The sequence below is a fragment of the Hordeum vulgare genome, chromosome 4H (assembly GCF_904849725.1).
Source record: "Hordeum vulgare subsp. vulgare chromosome 4H, MorexV3_pseudomolecules_assembly, whole genome shotgun sequence".
NCBI lineage: Eukaryota > Viridiplantae > Streptophyta > Magnoliopsida > Poales > Poaceae > Hordeum > Hordeum vulgare.
The window spans coordinates 517,652,888-517,672,208 of record NC_058521.1 but is presented as its reverse complement, the minus strand read 5'-3'; positions in this window follow the sequence as shown (position 1 = coordinate 517,672,208).

Here is a 19,321-nt window from a genome sequence, read left to right as displayed (position 1 = left end):
AAGCAAAGAGAGAAGATGACATGACTTCTTCAACTATAAATAATTTGAACGGAGATATTCGCATTTGAATTCTTTTGCATTTCCATTTGTTTTCTTCGTGCAAGAAATGCCGGGAAATACATTCTAGAGAGGAGGAACATGACCCTCAAGCCCACGGGCATTTTGAAAGTTATTTGAACCCTAAAACTTAGAGGGTCTTTTGAAAATTATTTGCAAAAGAAAATAAACCTTTTAGGCAATTTTGTGAAAATAATTTTTCTGAAGTTTTTATTTTTGCCGTGGAAAAATGCCCATCATCTATATTTTATTTTTCTGATAATTTTAGTATATAGAAACTCTTTATTTCGAATTGATTTGATTTCCTTTTTATCGTTTTAGTTTCCTAGTTTTAAAAATAGGAAAGGAATCGTTTTTATTAGGAAACTCCAGGTGGCCCATTAAGACTTTCCTTTCACTGGCCCAAGAAGATCATCTTCTTCCTCCTCTCTTCCTCACGTCACAGGAACTTGCCATCCATGGACAGAGGATCTCCACCTCCGGGATTCGCGAAGCACATTCCTTCCCAGCGCCTCCCGTCGCCTCTATAAGAACCCCCTGCGCCTCCTCGTTCCATTCCCCTTGAAACCGTCGCCTCTCCTCGCCTCTACCTCGCGCACCACCTCGCCGGAGTTGACCACCAGAGAACATCACAGGAGCTCCACCTCGCCACCACCTTGCACTCCTCCCCATCGCCAGGAGCTCCTCACCCTTCGCCCCCCTGCAGCCCTCCCTCCACCTCGCCACCACCCCACCCCGTCGGCCACACCCCCTGCTCCCCTCCCCCATCGCCCCGACCAGCAGCTTCCAGGTCCCGTCGGCCCCCCCTGCAGACCCCCTCCACCTCGCCTCCCTCCCCCCAGGAACCTCCACCGCCCCACCCCAACCCTCCTCCGCCGTATCCCCTCCTCCACCTACCCCCACCCCCGTCGGAGTTGCCCCCCCCCTCGCCAGGAGAAGGCCCCAGCCATTGCCAGCGAGGGAGTAACTCCCAGCCACGGTAAGGCCCTTCTTCCTTTTCTTTTTTTTACTTGTTTTGTTTTTTTAGTTTACCCTTAGATCTATTTTTAACGGTATAGATTAGAGTGACTTACCCCTTCGGTTTTCTAAAAAGAACCGGTCCATCAGTTAAGTGAACCAAAGCAATTTTCTTATTTAGCGGCCATCCACTGTTTAGCCTATGCAGCAAACACCCCTTAGCCAATCAGGGACTGCCAGGTAGTTAGTTAGCTTTTATTCTGTTTTTTTTCAGATTTAGTTCAAAAACAGAAAGTTCCAATCTTGTTTAGCCCATAACTTTTGAACCCGAAGTCTAATAGAGTTGATTCTTTTTCCAGTAGCTCACAAATTTCCTGTAGTTTTTAAAAACATATAGTTTGTCTATGTTTGAAATTTGCAAATACAAGTTAGATCAGATTTAGTTTAAACCTTGTTTTGCCTATTCCAGGAGTTTAAAAATAGCTTTTAATTTGATTCCTTTTGCTACTGATCACTAGTGATCTTATTTATCAGTGGTAAAAATTTCAGATTTGTTTGAGTATTTTAGCTCACTGTTTCTTGTGAAACAATTTCTGTTTCACCTCTTTTAGGATTTCGGCTAATTCCTTTTCTACTTTTGTTTTAAAATATTTTCTTTATTATTTCAGAAACATTATTATGTTTTGTTTCTGTTAGTTAAAACGTAGTTTTGCAACAAGTTTTTTTATTTTAGATTTATTTGTTTTCATGAAATCAATTCTAGTTCCTTAGTAACTTGCAATTGTTTTCACCATTGTTTCAAATCCCGTTTGGGAATACTTTCAAAAAGTTTTGTGAAAAATAATTTATTTTATCTTAGTTAAACTTATATATTAGTTCCTTGTTATTATTTTCTGTTAGACAAAAACTATTTAGTGTTTGACGTAGTAGAAGACTCCCTAGTCTTATTTGAAGTTTCTTTCGGATTCCTATTCGCTCTCTCTTTTGTTTTGATTGCTAGAATGATTGCTAGTATGAGTGATTATGTGAATGATATGTTTGTTATATAGATTTCATCGGAGAGTGACGAGTAGTCTATCAAGTTATTTTCTCGAGAAATTCTTCTTCGTCAACATCACCAGGCAAGTCATTTGATCATGTATCACCTATGTTTTATGCATCGTAGTTCTACCATCCCATGCCCAATTGCATGCTGAGTAGGTACTTGAAAATTATGGTTACATATTGTAGTATCATGTGGTAGGCACCCAACAACCCCGTTACTTGGCCCGGGACGACAAATTTCATACTGCTATGCTTGAGTAGACGGGATTCTGGTTGAGAGTTTATCACGAGTGATGCGAGGATACTTTAATAACCAAGACCGGTTAAGTCAAGACTTTTCAAGACCTCATGATGCAATGCAACTCTGGGTGAAGGACGGTTGATCGGCTCCCTAGAGAACCCAGTGGATGACCCGGGATACTGGAGACGGCCATGACATCCTGCGGAAAGCTTCACCCAGGCTCAAAGAGACGAACGGATATTTTCAAGACCCAAGGCTTACCTGCACACCACAAGTCATTATGGGCTCTGGCTTGGTTGGACAACGCGGCGACTCTGGACAGGCGGTGCTAGCAGATGTAGAAGAACGGTAGGAATGGATGGGCACCGTCAGGGATTCAGAGGGACCCGTTGAAAGACCATGTTTTGATCATCCGGTCTTCAAACACCCTGAAGTGCGAGGACATACACGGAGGCGATCGAATCTTGTGGGGAACGTGTGCAAAACTCTGCAGAGTACTCAAACCTAATCGATTAGCCGTGTCCACGGTCATGGACAACTTGAGCCAAAGGAACTGAAGTTATCTGGATTTCTTAACACCATTAAATATATTTGATGAGGGTAATTATTGACAACATGGGTACGAGAATTGGTTGGTGGAACCATCTCGTTAACAACCAACAATGTAGTAACATTTTGCTTTTAGCCCTCTCTTGATGTAGGAGAAAACTTGCTTTTCGCTAAAAACTTATAGCCCCACCTGCCATATATGCATATAGTATAGATGATTACTTTTCATCCCTCTCTTATGTGACTTGCCGGCATATTCAATATGCTGACCTACACGGCTGCAACGTCTTATGTTGCAGATATTTTTCTTCGACGAGTAAGAGTACGATTCAGGGTTACGGTCTACACTCAACTTGCCATTGGTGTTTATTGGGACTCCACTCCCTTGACTGCTTCCGCTAAGATATTTAAGGTATATATCAGTTTTACGCTATTTCCATGTGATTGCACTTTGATATATACATTGATGTACTGTGTGTGCCAGCATACTGATCCAGGGATGGCACAGATACACAGAGGCTTGACTCATCTTGAGTCCGGTCGCTACAAACGGAGACGTACTTCCTGTCAAAGGGAAGGAACTTCGGTAACACATCCTCGTCTCCATCGGTTCCACTTGTGGTTATCTCTATCCTTTACTTTGTATTTGCTTATGCTTGTGACTATATCTTACTTGTCTTAATAGCTCACGTTGTTAGCTTCTTTAGGGTTCACCTCATTGTCGTATTATTTGTGAACCCGTATGTTGTTTACTTTAACTTGCTAAGATTAATTAAAAAGTGGTCGTTGTCTATTCACCCCCCCTCTAGCCAACCATATCGATCCTTTCAATTGGTATCAGAGCAACGTCTCTTTATTAAGGGTTTAACCACCCGAAGAGTATGGAAGGCGAAGAGGGAATTAACCATGGGCAACCCGAGGCCATGGACTTGACTTCGGTCACAAGGGACGACTTGAATACGGCTATGGCCGCTCTCAAGACGTCCTTGACGAATGAGGTCAAGACCATGCTTAAATAGTTAATTGAGGGATTTAAAAGTTCACCCGAACCGGCTATAGTGGTTAAACCCACCGTTTCCGATTCGGAGGCCAACTCCTCTAAGGAAGCGGCTAAAGGTATGCAACCTCCCTCATCTCACGAAAAGGATGGGACTGGAACATATGCCTCAGTTCCACCCCCATGGTCTATGGAGGATCCGTTCCCGCACCACGTCTTAATCCTGTTGGTCCTCCTCCTAAGCTTGTGAAAGGTGACTTTGCTAACTGGGTATTTTCTATTAAGTCTCATTTGAATCACAGCTCAACAAACTTGTGGAGAATCATTGAGCAAGGATATTATCCCCATGATCCAAGCAACCTCACTCCGAGAGAAGATGCACACAATCAATACAATCACTCTGCTTTGTTTATTCTCCAGTCTGCAGTGCCACCTGAAGATCATCCTCAATTGCGTCCCTTCACTTTGGCCAAGGATTGTTGGGAGCATATTATGGTGTTGTACAAGGGAAGCTCAAGCATTCAACGATCCAACTATGAAGTGATACTTGATAAGGACGATGAGTTTGTGATGAAGGAAGACGAGGACCCTCGTGATCTCTATCGGAGGGTGACTGCTATTGCTGTGGCACTCAAGGATCATGGGAGCAAGGATGTGGATGACACATGGGTCAAACGCAATTTCCTTAAAGCCATCATGCCTTTCAACAAAGCTATGTCATCAGTCATTCGTCAGCGGCCAGACTTTCACTCCTTGTCTTCCAGTGAGGTGTTGGATGAATTCATTGCAATGTCAATCATGAATGAAACAACCGACAATGCACTTGCTCGTGTTCGATCAAAGACAACTTCACCCAACCTTGCGTTGAAAGCAAAAGCAATGCTTGAAGAAGAAGAAGAAGATGATGAGGAAGAGGAGGGCTGCCCTGAGGACACAAAGTATGCCTATCATGAGCACATTGTTCTTGCATCAAGGCAATTCTGGGGCAACAAGAGGAACTCAAGACCCACTTTCACCAAGAACAACTCAAGTGGATTCAAACCCAAACAACGAGTAAGGACATGCTATAACTGTGGTAACGTGAGTCACTTCGTGGCCGAATGTCCCTATGAGAAAAGGGAAGACAACAGAGGCAAGCTCATTCGCAAAGACAAAACCAAACCATTTCCAATCAAGAACAACTTTGTGAAGAAACCTCACCCAAAAGGGATGGTGGCCCTTGAAGAGTATCCTTCAGATGATGATGATGATGATGATACAGTGGCAACGACAACTATTGCTATTGCCACTACCTCTCCCCAGAAGGTGTCTCTCTTCAACGCCCCCAACGAGAACCACATCACCAAGTGCCTCATGGCAAAAGGTATCAATCAGGTAACTCCCATCATTAAGACCAACATTGCTTCTGCTCCTTCATTGTTAAATTGTGTTGAAGATAGTGATGTTGGGGAACTTAATGAGCATGATCTTGACAAGTTTCTGTGCACTATTAAGGGAGAATCCAAGAAGCACTTTGTTGCTCTCTTGGAACAACTGGGTGAGGCCACTGACCTCATTGAGTCTCATGAGGAGACCATCTCCGAGCTTCAGGGACACAGTCGTGACTATGCCGATGAAATTGCCGAATTATCTAATGCTCTAGAAGAGGAGCACACTCTTCGTTTGGCTCTTGAGGAGTCATATAACGATGACTGCGCTAAAATGCAAAAGAAACTAGATCATGATGTTGTTCTTATTCGCATGCTTAAGTCTGAACAGTATGCTCTTGGGGTTGGCCATGACAGACTCAAAGAGGAGTTTGACACACTTGACAAGGCCCACAAGGCCTTGAAAGGTGCTCATTTCTCTCTGAAAGAGTCTCATGATCAACTCCAAGCAAAACTTACCAAGGAGATCTCTACGTGCCCTCCCTTTGTGTTAATTGATAATGCTTGTGCAACTAACCCCTGTTGTGAGCATGTACATTTTGTGGAGGAAAATGCCAAGTTAAAGGAGAAACTTGAGAAGGGCCTTGTGGCATGCATACAAGGTGAAAAGAGTCTGAACGACCTCTTGAGCACTCAAAAGGGTGTTGTAGGAAAGGAGGGACTTGGACTTACCTCCAAGTCAAAAGGTAAAAGAAGGAACAGGAACAAACGATCTCCCACCCTCATGGACATCTTTGTCAAAGAGGGTGAGGGGACTCAGAAGGTGAACAGGAACAAGGTGGACTATGGAAACCTCAAGAATGGCAAAACCATTCCTACTAACATAGCCGGCAAATTCAATTCTTCTTATGACTTATGTTGTGCTAGTGATGGGCATGTTTATGCCAGATTTGTTGGTTCCTACGATGAGGATATTGAATGGGCTATCTGGGTTCCTAAGACCCTTGTCTCTAACATGAAATGACCCATTAAAAAATGGGTACCTAAAACCAAGCCTTGATCTATTGCAGGAGTTTGCTTCCGGTGGAGTGTCATGGTTGCTCGATAGTGGAGCAACAAATCATATGACCGGAAGCAAGGACTTAGTGGTGGATGTGCATCCTTCTCCATCTATGCCCACCCATGTCCAATTCGCCGATGCATCCTCTTCAAAGGTATTGGGATTTGGTAAGGTGGCCGTCTCTCAAGATTTATCTATTGAGAAGGTCATGCTTGTTGAGTCACTTGCCTACAATTTACTTTCGGTTCGTCAACTCGCAATTATGGGTTTTTCCACATTCTTTAATATTGACACTGTGGTCCTCCTGAGAAGCAAGAATCTTAAAGTAGCCTATGTTGGACATGTCGAAAATGGTCTTTACGTGGTGAACTTCTCAAAGCGACCCACTAAGACTGCGACATGTTTAATGGCTAAAGTTGACGTGGGCTGGCTTTGGCATCGCCGTTTAGCTCATGTCAATATGAGATCTTTGCAAAGCCTTCTGACAGGGGACCATGTTCGTGGACTAACAAATGTGAGCTTTGCTAAAGATCGTGTTTGTAGTGCCCGCATTGAAGGAAAGATTCATGAAACTGCTCATCGTCCAACGACTATTATCTACACTAAGAGGCCATTGGCACTTCTCCATATGGATCTGTTTGGTCCTCCATCATTTGATAGTCTTGGAGGCAGAAAGTATTGCTTAGTGATTGTTGACGACTACTCAAGATATACCTGGGTATATTTCTTTAAAACAAAGAGTGAAACTCAACAAACGGTCATCAACTTTGCTAATGAAGCGCAACGTCAACATGAAGCAAAGATCTTGACGATTAGGAGTGACAACGGCACCGAGTTCAAGAACTACACCTTAGATGAGTTTCTAGGTGATGAGGGAATAAAACACCAATATTCTGCACCATATACCCCTCAGCAAAACGGCGTGGCAGAAAGTAAGAACTGGACCTTGATAGACGCTGCAAGGACAATGATGGCAGAATTCAAATCTCCATATAACTTCTGGGCAGAGGCCATCAACACAGCATGTCATGCATCCAATCGGCTTTACATCCGCAAAGGCTTGAACAAGACTCCATATGAGATTCTAACTGGAAACAAACCCAATCTCAAGTACTTCCGGGTATTCGGTTGTAAGTGTTTCATTCTCAAGAAAGGAGCACAGTTAGCTAAATTTGATTCTAGAGCACATGAGGGTATCTTTGTTGGTTATGCTACAAACTCTCATGCTTACCGTGTCCTCAACAAGTCCACCAGACTAATTGAGGAGACGTGTAACGTAGAGTTTGATGAAAATAATGGCTCCCAAGTGGAGCAAAGTGGTCTTTGTGATGTAGGTGATGAAATTCCTCCCCAAGCCATAAGAAGAATGGGGATTGGTCAAATACTCCCCATTGAGGAACCCCTTGTGGCCGAAGGATAAGGACAATGCTCTACTCAAGTGGAGCCATCACCTTCACAAGCCCCACATGCTTCCGATGAACAAAGAGAAGACTCTCAACAAAATAAACAAGCTCCAGGTCAAGATAAATTGCCCAACAATGATGATGTGTCTCAGGATATTCAAGCACTACCCCAAGACACAGAACCGGCTCATGATCAAGATCAAGTGCAACCCCGAGATCCAGACCAAGAAGAAGCACAAGATCAAGATCAAGAGCAACCACAAATACAAGAACAAACTAGTGAACCTGCTCAAGTCGAAGGACAAGATGATCAGGAGACTGTCTCACAATTCCCTTCTGGAGCACCAACAGCCGGCTCAAGACGCAAGGGCAAGCAAAGGAAACAAGTTGATGCTCCCCCGTTATCTAATGAAGAACTCTTGGAGCGTCGACCAGCCAAGATTGCGAACAAGCTGAGAGTCAAGTCACATCTTATGAAGGATGTACTTGGCAGTATAAAAAGGGGAGTATCCACCCGACAACAGATTTGGAATTATTGTGAGCATCACGCGTTTGTTTCGTATTGTGAACCTCAACAGGTACAGGAAGCGATCGATGATGAGGATTGGCTTATGGCCATGCACGAAGAACTTAACAACTTCGAGCGCAACCAAGTCTGGGATTTAGTGCCTAGGCCAACGGAGGAACATAATGTCATCGGGACCAAATGGATATTCAAGAACAAGCAAGATGCCAATGGAATTGTGATTCGAAACAAGGCAAGATTGGTGGCTCAAGGCTACTCCCAAGTCGAGGGTATCGACTACGGTGAAACCTTTGCCCCTGTTGCTCGTCTAGAATCTATTCGCATGTTGCTTGCATTTGCTTCTCATCATAACTTCAAGTTACAAAAAATGGATGTGAAAAGTGCCTTTCTTAATGGTCCTTTGAATGAGTTGGTCTATGTCAAACAACCCCCAGGATTCGAACATCCCAAGCTCCCCAATCATGTGTACAAACTCAATAAGGCACTCTATGGCCTTAAACAAGCCCCACGCGCGTGGTATGAGTATCTTACTGAGTTGTTACAAGATCGTGGGTTTGAAATTGGGAAGATAGATCCCACTCTTTTTACTAAGAGGGTTAAAGGGGATTTGTTCATATGCCAACCATATGTTGATGATATTATCTTTGGCTCTCCTAACATTTCCTTCAATGAAGAATTTGCTGCACTAATGACTAAGAAGTTTGAGATGTTCATGATGGGAGAGTTGAAGTTCTTCCTCGGGTTCGAGATTGCACAAGGTCTAGAAAGGACATACTGTTGGAAATATGCCCTAGAGGCAATAATAAATTAGTTATCATTATATTTCTTAGTTCATGATAATCATTTATTATCCATGCTATAATTGTATTGATTGGAAACACAATACTTGTGTGGATACATAGACAAAACACTGTCCCTAGTAAGCCTCTAGTTGACTAGCTCGTTGATCAAAGATGGCCAAGGTTTCCTGGCCATAGGCAAGTGTTGTTACTTGATAACGGGATCACATCATTAGGAGAATCATGTGATGGACTAGACCCAAACTAATAGACGTAGCATGTTGATCGTGTCATTTTGTTGCTACTGTTTTCTGCGTGTCAAGTATTTGTTCCTATGACCATGAGATCATATAACTCACTGACACCGGAAGAATGCTTTGTGTGTATCAAACGTCGCAACGTAACTGGGTGACTATAAAGATGCTCTACAGGTATCTCCGAAGGTGTTAGTTAAGTTAGTATGGATCGAGACTGGGATTTGTCACTCCGTGTGACGGAGAGGTATCTCGGGACCCACTCGGTAATACAACATCACACACAAGCCTTGCAAGCAATGTGACTTAGTGTAAGTTGCGGGATCTTGTATTATGGAATGAGTAAAGAGACTTGCCGGTAAACGAGATTGAAATAGGTATGCGGATACTGACGATCGAATCTCGGGCAAGTAACATACCGAAGGACAAAGGGAATGACATACGGGATTATATGAATCCTTGGCACTGAGGTTAAAACGATAAGATCTTCGTAGAATATGTAGGATCCAATATGGGCATCCAGGTCCCGCTATTGGATATTGACCGAGGAGTCTCTCGGGTCATGTCTACATAGTTCTCGAACCCGCAGGGTCTGCACACTTAAGGTTCGACGTTGTTTTATGCGTATTTGAGTTATATGGTTGGTTATCGAATGTTGTTCGGAGTCCCGGATGAGATCACAGACGTCACGAGGGTTTCCGGAATGGTCCGGAAACGAAGATTGATATATAGGATGACCTCATTTGATTACCGGAAGGTTTTCGGAGTTACCGGGAATGTACCGGGAATGACGAATGGGTTCCGGGAGTTCACCGGGGGGGCAACCCACCCCGGGGAAGCCCATAGGCCTTGGGGGTGGCACACCAGCCCTTAGTGGGATGGTGGGATAGCCCAAAAGGACCCTATGCGCATTGGAAGAAAAATCAAAGAGGAAAAAAAAGGAGGAGGTGGGAAAGGAAAGAAGGACTCCTCCCACCAAACCAAGTAGGACTCGGTTTGGGGGGGGGAGACCTCCCCCCCTTGGCTCGGCTGACCCCCTTGGGGCTCCTTGAGCCCCAAGGCAAGGCTCCCCCTCTCCCACCTATATATACGTAGGTTTTAGGGCTGATTTGAGATGACTTTTCCACGGCAGCCCGACCACATACCTCCACGGTTTTTCCTCTAGATCGCGTTTCTGCGGAGCTCGGGCGGAGCCCTGCTGAGACAAGATCATCACCAACCTCCGGAGCGCCGTCACGCTGCCGGAGAACTCTTCTACCTCTCCGTCTCTCTTGCTGGATCAAGAAGGCCGAGATCATCGTCGAGCTGTACGTGTGCTGAACGCGGAGGTGCTGTCCGTTTGGCACTAGATCGTGGGACTGATCGCGGGACGGTTCGTGGGGCGGATCGAGGGACGTGAGGACGTTCCACTACATCAACCGCGTTCACTAACGCTTCTGCTGTACGGTCTACAACGGTACATATATCACACATCCCCTCTCGTTGATGGACATCACCATGATAGGTCTTCGTGCGCGTAGGAAATTTTTTGTTTCCCATGCGACGTTCCCCAACAGTGGCATCATGAGCTAGGTTCATGCGTAGATGTCTTCTCGAGTAGAACACAAAAGTTTTTGTGGGCGGTGATGTGCGTTTTGCTGCCCTCCTTAGTCTTTTCTTGATTCCGCGGTATTGTTGGATTGAAGCGGCTTGGACCGACATTACTCGTACGCTTACGAGAGACTGGTTTCATCGCTACGAGTAACTCCATTGCTCAAAGATGACTGGCGGGTGTCAGTTTCTCCAACTTTAGTTGAATCGGAATTGACCGAGGAGGTCCTTGGATGAGGTTAAATAGCAATTCATATATCTCCGTTGTGGTGTTTGCATAAGTAAGATGCGATCCTACTAGATACCCATGGTCACCACGTAAAACATGCAACAACAATTAGAGGACGTCTAACTTGTTTTTTGCAGGGTATGCTTGTGATGTGATATGGCCAACGATGTGATGTGATATATTGGATGTATGAGATGATCATGTTGTAATAGATAATATCGACTTGCACGTCGATGGTACGGCAACCGGCAGGAGCCATAGGGTTGTCTTTAAACTAACGTTTGTGCTTGCAGATGCGTTTACTATATTGCTAGGACGTAGCTTTAGTAGTAATAGCATGAGTAGCACGACAACCCCGATGGCGACACGTTGATGGAGATCATGATGATGGAGATCATGGTGTGACGCCGGTGACAAGAAGATCGTGCCGGTGCTTTGGTGATGGAGATCAAGAAGCGCATGATGATGGCCATATCATGTCACTTATGAATTGCATGTGATGTTAATCCTTTTTGCACCTTATCTTGCTTAGAACGACGGTAGCATTATGAGGTGATCTCTCACTAAAATTTCAAGACGAAATTGTGTTCTCCCCGACTGTGCACCGTTGCAACAGTTCTTCATTTCGAGACACCACGTGATGATCGGGTGTGATAGACTCAACGTTCACATACAACGGGTGCAAAACAGTTGCACGCGCAGAACACTCGGGTTAAGCTTGACGAGCCTAGCATGTGCAGACATGGCCTCGGAACACATGAGACCGAAAGGTCGAGCATGAATCGTATAGTTGATATGATTAGCATAGAGATGCTTACCACTGAAACTATTCTCGACTCACGTGATGATCGGACTTGAGATAGTGGATTTGGATCATGTACCACTCAAATGACTAGAGAGATGTACTTTTTGAGTGGGAGTTCTTAAGTAATATGATTAATTGAACTAATTGTCATGAACATAGTCTAATGGTCTTTGCGAATTACGATGTAGCTTGCGCTATAGCTCTACTGTTTTTATATGTTCCTAGAGAAAATTTAGTTGAAAGTTGATAGTAGCAAACTTTGAAGAGGATTGTCCTCGTTGCTGCGCAGAAGGCTTATGTCCTTAATGCACCACTCGGTGTGCTGCACCTCGAGCGTCGTTTTTGGATGCTGTGAACATCCGACATACACGTTTCTGGTGACTACACGATAGTTCAGTACAAAATACTTAATGGCTTAGAAGAAAGGCACCGAAGACGTTTTGAAACGTCACGGAACATAAGTGATGTTCTAAAGAGATGAAATTGTGATTTCATTCTCGTGCCCTTGTTGAGAGGTACGAGACCTCCGACAAGATTCTTTGTCCACAAAGTAAAGGAGAAAAGCTCAATCGTTGAGAGTGTGCTCAGATTGTCTGAGTACGACAATCACTTGAATCAAGTGGGAGTTAATCTTCCAGATGAGATAGTGATGGTTCTCCAAAGTCACTGCCACCAAGCTGTGAGAGCTTCGTGATGAACTATAACATATCAAGGATAGATACAATGATCCTTGAGCGATTCGCGATGTTTGACACTGCGAAAGTAGAAATCAAGAAGGAGCATCAATAGTTGATGGTTTGTAAAACCACTAAGTTTCAAGAAAGGCAAGGGCTAGAAGGGATACTTCGTGAAACGGCAAAACAGTGGCTGCACTAATGAAGAGACCCAAGATTAAACCCAAACCCGAGACTAAGTGCTTCTGTAATGAGGGGAACAGTCACTGAGGCGGATCAACTCTAGGTACTTGGTAGATAAGAAGGCTGGCAAAAGTCGAAAGAAGTATATTTGATATACATGATGTTGATGTGTACTTTACTAGTACTCCTAGTAGCATGAGGGTATTGGATACCGGTTCGGTTGCTAAGTGATTAGTAACACGAAATAAAAGCTACGGCATAAACGGAGACTAGCTAAAGGCGAGGTGACGATACGTGTTGGAAGTGTTTCCAAGGTTGATATGATCAAACATCGCACGCTCCCTCTACCATCGGGATTGGTGTTAAACCTAAATAATTGTTATTTGGTGCTTGAGTTAAGCATGAACATGATTGGATCGTGTTTATTGCAATACGATTATTCATTTAAAGAGAATAATGGTTACTCTATTTTCTTGAATAATCACCTTCAATGGTTTATTGAATCTCGATCGTAGTGTTACACATGTTCATGATATTGGTGCCAAAAGATACGAGGTAATGATGATAGTACCACTTACTTGTGGCACTGCCGCTTGAGTCATGTTGGTATAAATTGCATGAAGAGGCTCCATGCTGATGGATCTTTATACTCACTTGATTTTGAATCACTAGTGACATGCAAATCATACCACATGAGCAAGGCCTTGTTTTCATTGAGATGAAATAAGATAGTAACTTGTTGGAAGTGATACATTTTGATGTATGCAGTCCAATGGGTGCTGAGGCACGTAGTGGATATCATTATGTTCTTACTTCAATGACGATTTGAGTAGATACTAGAGTATTTGCTTAATGAATCACAAGTCTGAAATATTGAAAAGTTCAATTCTGTTTCGGAGTGAAGTTCGTCGTAACAAGAGGTTAAACTGTCTACGATATGATCATAGAAATGAATATCTGAGTTACAAGTTTTGGTACGCAGTTAAGACAATGTGGAAATTGTTTCGCAGTTCATGCCACCTGGAACATCATAGTGTGATGATGTGTCTGAACGTCATAGCCACACACTATTTGGTATGGTGCATGCTATGATGTCTCTTATCGAAATACCATCGTAGTTTATGTGTTATGCATTGGAGACAATCGCATTCACTTTAAAATAGGGCACCGCATATTTCCGTTGAGATGACACAGTATAGATTGAGGTTTAGAGAAATCTAAACTGTCGTTTCTTGAAAGTTTGGGGGCTTCGACACTTATGTGAAAAAGTTTCAGTCTGATAAGCTCGAACCCAAAGCGGATAAATGCATCTTCATAGGATATCCAAAACAGTTGGGTACATCTCCTATCTCAGATCCGAAAGCAAAGTGTTTGTTTCTAGAAACGGATCCTTTCTCGAGGAAAGGTTTCTCTCGAAAGAAATGAGTGGGAGGGTGGTAGAACTTGATGAGGTTATTGAACCATCACTTCGACCAGTGTGTAGCAGGGCGCAGGAAGTTGTTCCTGTGGCGCCTACACCAATTGAAGTGAAAGCTTATGATGGTGATCATCGAGCATCGAATCAAGTTACTACAAAACTCGTAGGTTGACAAGGTCGCGTACTACTGCAGAGTGGTACAGTAACCCTGTCTTGGAGGTCATGTTGTTGAGCAACAACGAACCTACAAGTTATGAGAAAGCAATGGTGGGCCCGGATTCCGACAAATGGCTAGAGGCCATGAAATCCGAGAGAGGATCCATGTATGAAAACAAAGTGTAGACTTTGGAAGAACTACTTGATGGTCATAGGACTGTTGAGTAAAGATGGATCTTTAAAAGAAGACAGACGATGATGGTGATCAGTCACTATTAAGAAAAGCTCGACTTGTCGCAAAGATGTTTCCGACATGATCAAACAGTTGACTATGATGAGACTTTCTCACTCGTAGCGATGCTAAAAGTCTGTTAGAATTATGTTAGTAGTTGTTGCATTATTTTTGAAATATTGCACGTTGGATGTCAAAACATTGTTTTCTCGACGGTTTCCTTGAGCAAACATTGTATGTGATACAACCAGAAGGTTTTGTCGATCCTAAAGATACTAACAAGTATGCAAGCTCCAGTGATCCTTCAATGGACTGGTGCAAGCATCTCGGAGTTGGAATATACACTTTGATGAGGTGATCAAAGATTTTGGGTTTGTACAAGGTTTATGAGAAACTTGTATTTCCAAAGAAGTGAGTGGGAGCACTATAGAATTTCTGATAAGTATATGTGGTTGACATATTGTGGATCAGAAGTAATGTAGAATTTCTGTAAAGCATACAAGGTTGTTTGAAAGGAGTTTTCAAAGGAGTACCTGGATTGCGCTACTTGAACGTTGAGCATCAAAAATCTATGGAGATAGATCGAAAGCGCTTAATGGAAGTTTCAACAAGATGCATGCCTTGACAAGTTTTTGAAAGAGTTCAAAATAGATCAGCAAAGAAGGAGTTCTTGGTTGCGTTGTAAGGTGTGAATTTGAGTAAGACTCAAAACCCGACCCCGGCAGAATAAAGAGAATAGACGAAGGTCGTCTTCTATGCCTTAGCCGTAGACTCTAAAGTATGCCATGCTGAGTACCGCACCTGATGTGTGCCTTGCGGCAAGTCAGTTAAAGAGGTACACAGAGTGATCCAGGATTGAATCACTGATCAGCGGTCAAAGTTATCCTTAGTAACTAAATAGACTAAGGAATTTTTCACGATTATGGAGGTGGTTAAAGAGTTCGTCGTAAAGGGTTACGTTGATGCAAGCTTTGACTCTAATCCGAATAACTATGAGTAGTGAAACGGATTCGTATAGTAGAGTAGATATTTGGAGCATTTCCGAATAACACGTAGTAATAGTATCTATAAGATGACATAAAGATTTGTAAAGAACGCACGGATCTGAAAGTTTCAGAACCGTTGACTAAAACCTCTCTCACGAGCAAGACGTGATCAGACCCCAGAACTATATGGGTGTTGGATTCATTGGAATCACATGGAGATGTGAACTAGATTATTGACTCTAGTGCAAGTGGGAGACTGTTGGAAATATGCCCTAGAGGCAATAATAAATTAGTTATTATTATATTTCTTAGTTCATGATAATCGTTTATTATCCATGCTATAATTGTATTGATTGGAAACACAATACTTGTGTGGATACATAGACAAAACACTGTCCCTAGTAAGCCTCTAGTTGACTAGCTCGTTGATCAAAGATGGCCAAGGTTTCCTGGCCATAGGCAAGTGTTGTTACTTGATAACGGGATCACATCATTAGGAGAATCATGTGATGGACTAGACCCAAACTAATAGACGTAGCATGTTGATCGTGTCATTTTGTTGCTACTGTTTTCTTCGTGTCAAGTATTTGTTCCTATGACCATGAGATCATATAACTCACTGACACCGGAAGAATGCTTTGTATGTATCAAACGTCGCAACGTAACTGGGTGACTATAAAGATGCTCTACAGGTATCTCCGAAGGTGTTAGTTAAGTTAGTATGGATCGAGACTGGGATTTGTCACTCCGTGTGACGGAGAGGTATCTCGGGGCCCACTCGGTAATACAACATCACACACAAGCCTTGCAAGCAATGTGACTTAGTGTAAGTTGCGGGATCTTGTATTACGGAACGAGTAAAGAGACTTGCCGGTAAACGAGATTGAAATAGGTATGCGGATACTGACGATCGAATCTCGGGCAAGTAACATACCGAAGGACAAAGGGAATGACATACGAGATTATATGAATCCTTGGCACTGAGGTTCAAACGATAAGATCTTCGTAGAATATGTAGGATCCAATATGGGCATCCAGGTCCCGCTATTGGATATTGACTGAGGAGTCTCTCGGGTCATGTCTACATAGTTCTCGAACCCGCAGGGTGTGCACACTTAAGGTTTGACGTTGTTTTATGCGTATTTGAGTTATATGGTTGGTTACCGAATGTTGTTCGGAGTCCCGGATGAGATCACGGACGTCACGAGGGTTTCCGGAATGGTCCGGAAACGAAGATTGATATATAGGATGACCTCATTTGATTATCGGAAGGTTTTCGGAGTTACCGGGAATGACGAATGGGTTCCGGGAGTTCACCGGGGGGGGGGGGGCAACCCACCCCGGGGAAGCCCATAGGCCTTGGGGGTGGCACACCAGCCCTTAGTGGGCTGATGGGACAGCCCAAAAGGACCCTATGCGCATTGGAAGAAAAATCAAAGAGAAAAAGAAAAAAAAGGAGGAGGTGGGAAAGGAAAGAAGGACTCCTCCCACCAAACCAAGTAGGACTCGGTTTGGGGGGGAGACCTTCCCCCCTTGGCTCGGCCGACCCCCTTGGGGCCCCTTGAGCCCCAAGGCAAGGCTCCCCCTCTCCCACCTATATATACGGAGGTTTTAGGGCTGATTTGAGACGACTTTTCCACGGCAGCCCGACCACATACCTCCACGGTTTTTCCTCTAGATCGCGTTTCTGCGGAGCTCGGGTGAAGCCCTGCTGAGACAAGATCATCACCAACCTCCGGAGCGCCGTCACGCTGCCAGAGAACTCTTCTACCTCTCTGTCTCTCTTGCTGGATCAAGAAGGCCGAGATCATCGTCGAGCTGTACGTGTGCTGAACGCGGAGGTGTCGTCCGTTCGGCACTAGATCGTGGGACTGATCGCGGGACGGTTCGCGGGGCGGATCGAGGGACGTGAGGACGTTCCACTACATCAACCGCATTCACTAACGCTTCTGCTGTACGGTCTACAAGGGTACGTAGATCACACATCCCCTCTCGTAGATGGATATCACCATGATAGGTCTTCAGGCGCGTAGGAAATTTTTTGTTTCCCATGCAACGTTCCCCAACACATTCATCAAACAAGCCAAGTACACTCAAGACATGCTCAAATGGTTCGAGCTCGAAGATGTCAAACCGGTCAAGTTCCCCATGCCAACAAGATGCAAGCTTGACAGTGATCCCAATGGTAAAGCAGTGGATCAAAAGGTATATCGCTCCATGATTGGATCCCTCCTTTACCTTTGTGCATCTAGACCGGATATTATGTTGAGTGTAGGAATATGTGCACGGTTTCAATCCGCACCAAAATAAAGCCATTACATGGCCGTTAAGCGAATCTTTCGATATTTGGCTCATACCCCAAACTTTGGCCTCTGGTATCCCCAAGGAGCAAACTTCAATCTAGTTGTCTATTCTGACTCAGATTGGGCAGGAGATTGTGTGGAGAGGAAGTCAACGTCTGGAGGATGCCAATTCCTTGGTCGCTCATTGGTAAGTTGGTCGTCTAAGAAGCAGAATTGCGTCTCCTTATCATCCACCGAAGCTGAGTATGTGGCAGCTGCAAGTTGTTGTGCACAATTGCTATGGATGAGGCAAACTTTAAAGGATTACGGTGTCACTTGTGACAAAGTGCCTCTTCTATGTGACAATCAAAGCGCTATCAAGATTCCCTCAACCCAGTGCAACATAGCAAAACCAAACATATTGATCTTCGTCATCACTTCATTCGTGAACATATCAAGCTAGGTGATATTGAGGTTCACTTCATCCACACTGAAGAGCAACTTGCAGATATTTTCACTAAGCCTCTAGATGAAGCAAGGTTCCGGGAGTTAAGGCATGAGCTAAATATCATTGATTCAAGTAATGTGGATTGAAACTAGGCATGTTGCACCTCACTTCGCATTCCATTTTGGTCTAGATGTAGGCATGGACATAGGGGGAGTGTTGTTCTCTCAATGAACTGTCCCTCCCCCCATTATGCATAAATCAATCTAGTCTTTCACTTTAGCCATTGTCAAATGGCACTTGTGCTTCAAAGACGAGCATTGGTCATGAACCCAAGGATAATTCTTCGCGGTGTCATACCATTTTCTCAAACATAGGTGGCCTCGGCCACCGCCCCTCCCACCTTTCTTTTGTACAGAAGAAAGGATATACAATGACAAGTCAGTACATTTTTCTAGGTGTTATCTCGTTTTTACTTACTTGTCATTTGCCCAAGTTCTTCTCTTATCCTAGGCCGCGTTGTGACATTTGCAGCAGTACTACCGCCAGGGGTAGCGGTACTACCGCCAGGACCCCAGCGGTACTACCGCTAGGGATAGCGGTACTACCGCCAGAATTCCCATCTAACACGACCGGCTAGGAAATTTTTAGGGCTGTCTCAAGGGGGAGCAGTACTACCGCCAGGGGGAGCGTACTACCGCCAGGACCCCAGCGGTACTACCGCTGCATCCAGCGGTACTACCGCCAGTCAGCGGTACTACCGCTAGGTCCTCAGCGGTACTACCGCTGGCCCGTACCTCTTGGGCTATATAAAGGAGGGGGAGCCCTTTTTCTCAGGCTCTTTCTTCTTTCTCGTGGCTCCTCCCTCCCCTAGCCCGAAATCCCCCTGTTTTGATCTCGTTTCATGGAGCTCCTTCTCTCCGTTGGATTGGAAGGGTTGCTCCACCTCTCCTTCCTCCTCCAAGGGCCATGAATCCCGGTAAAGCTCCTCCCCTTCTTCTATTTGGTTGATGTTCTTGTTCTAGGGTTAGGAGCATTTGGGGATTGGATCCATGTCTTTGATCTTGTGCCTTGTTCTTGGATGGCAT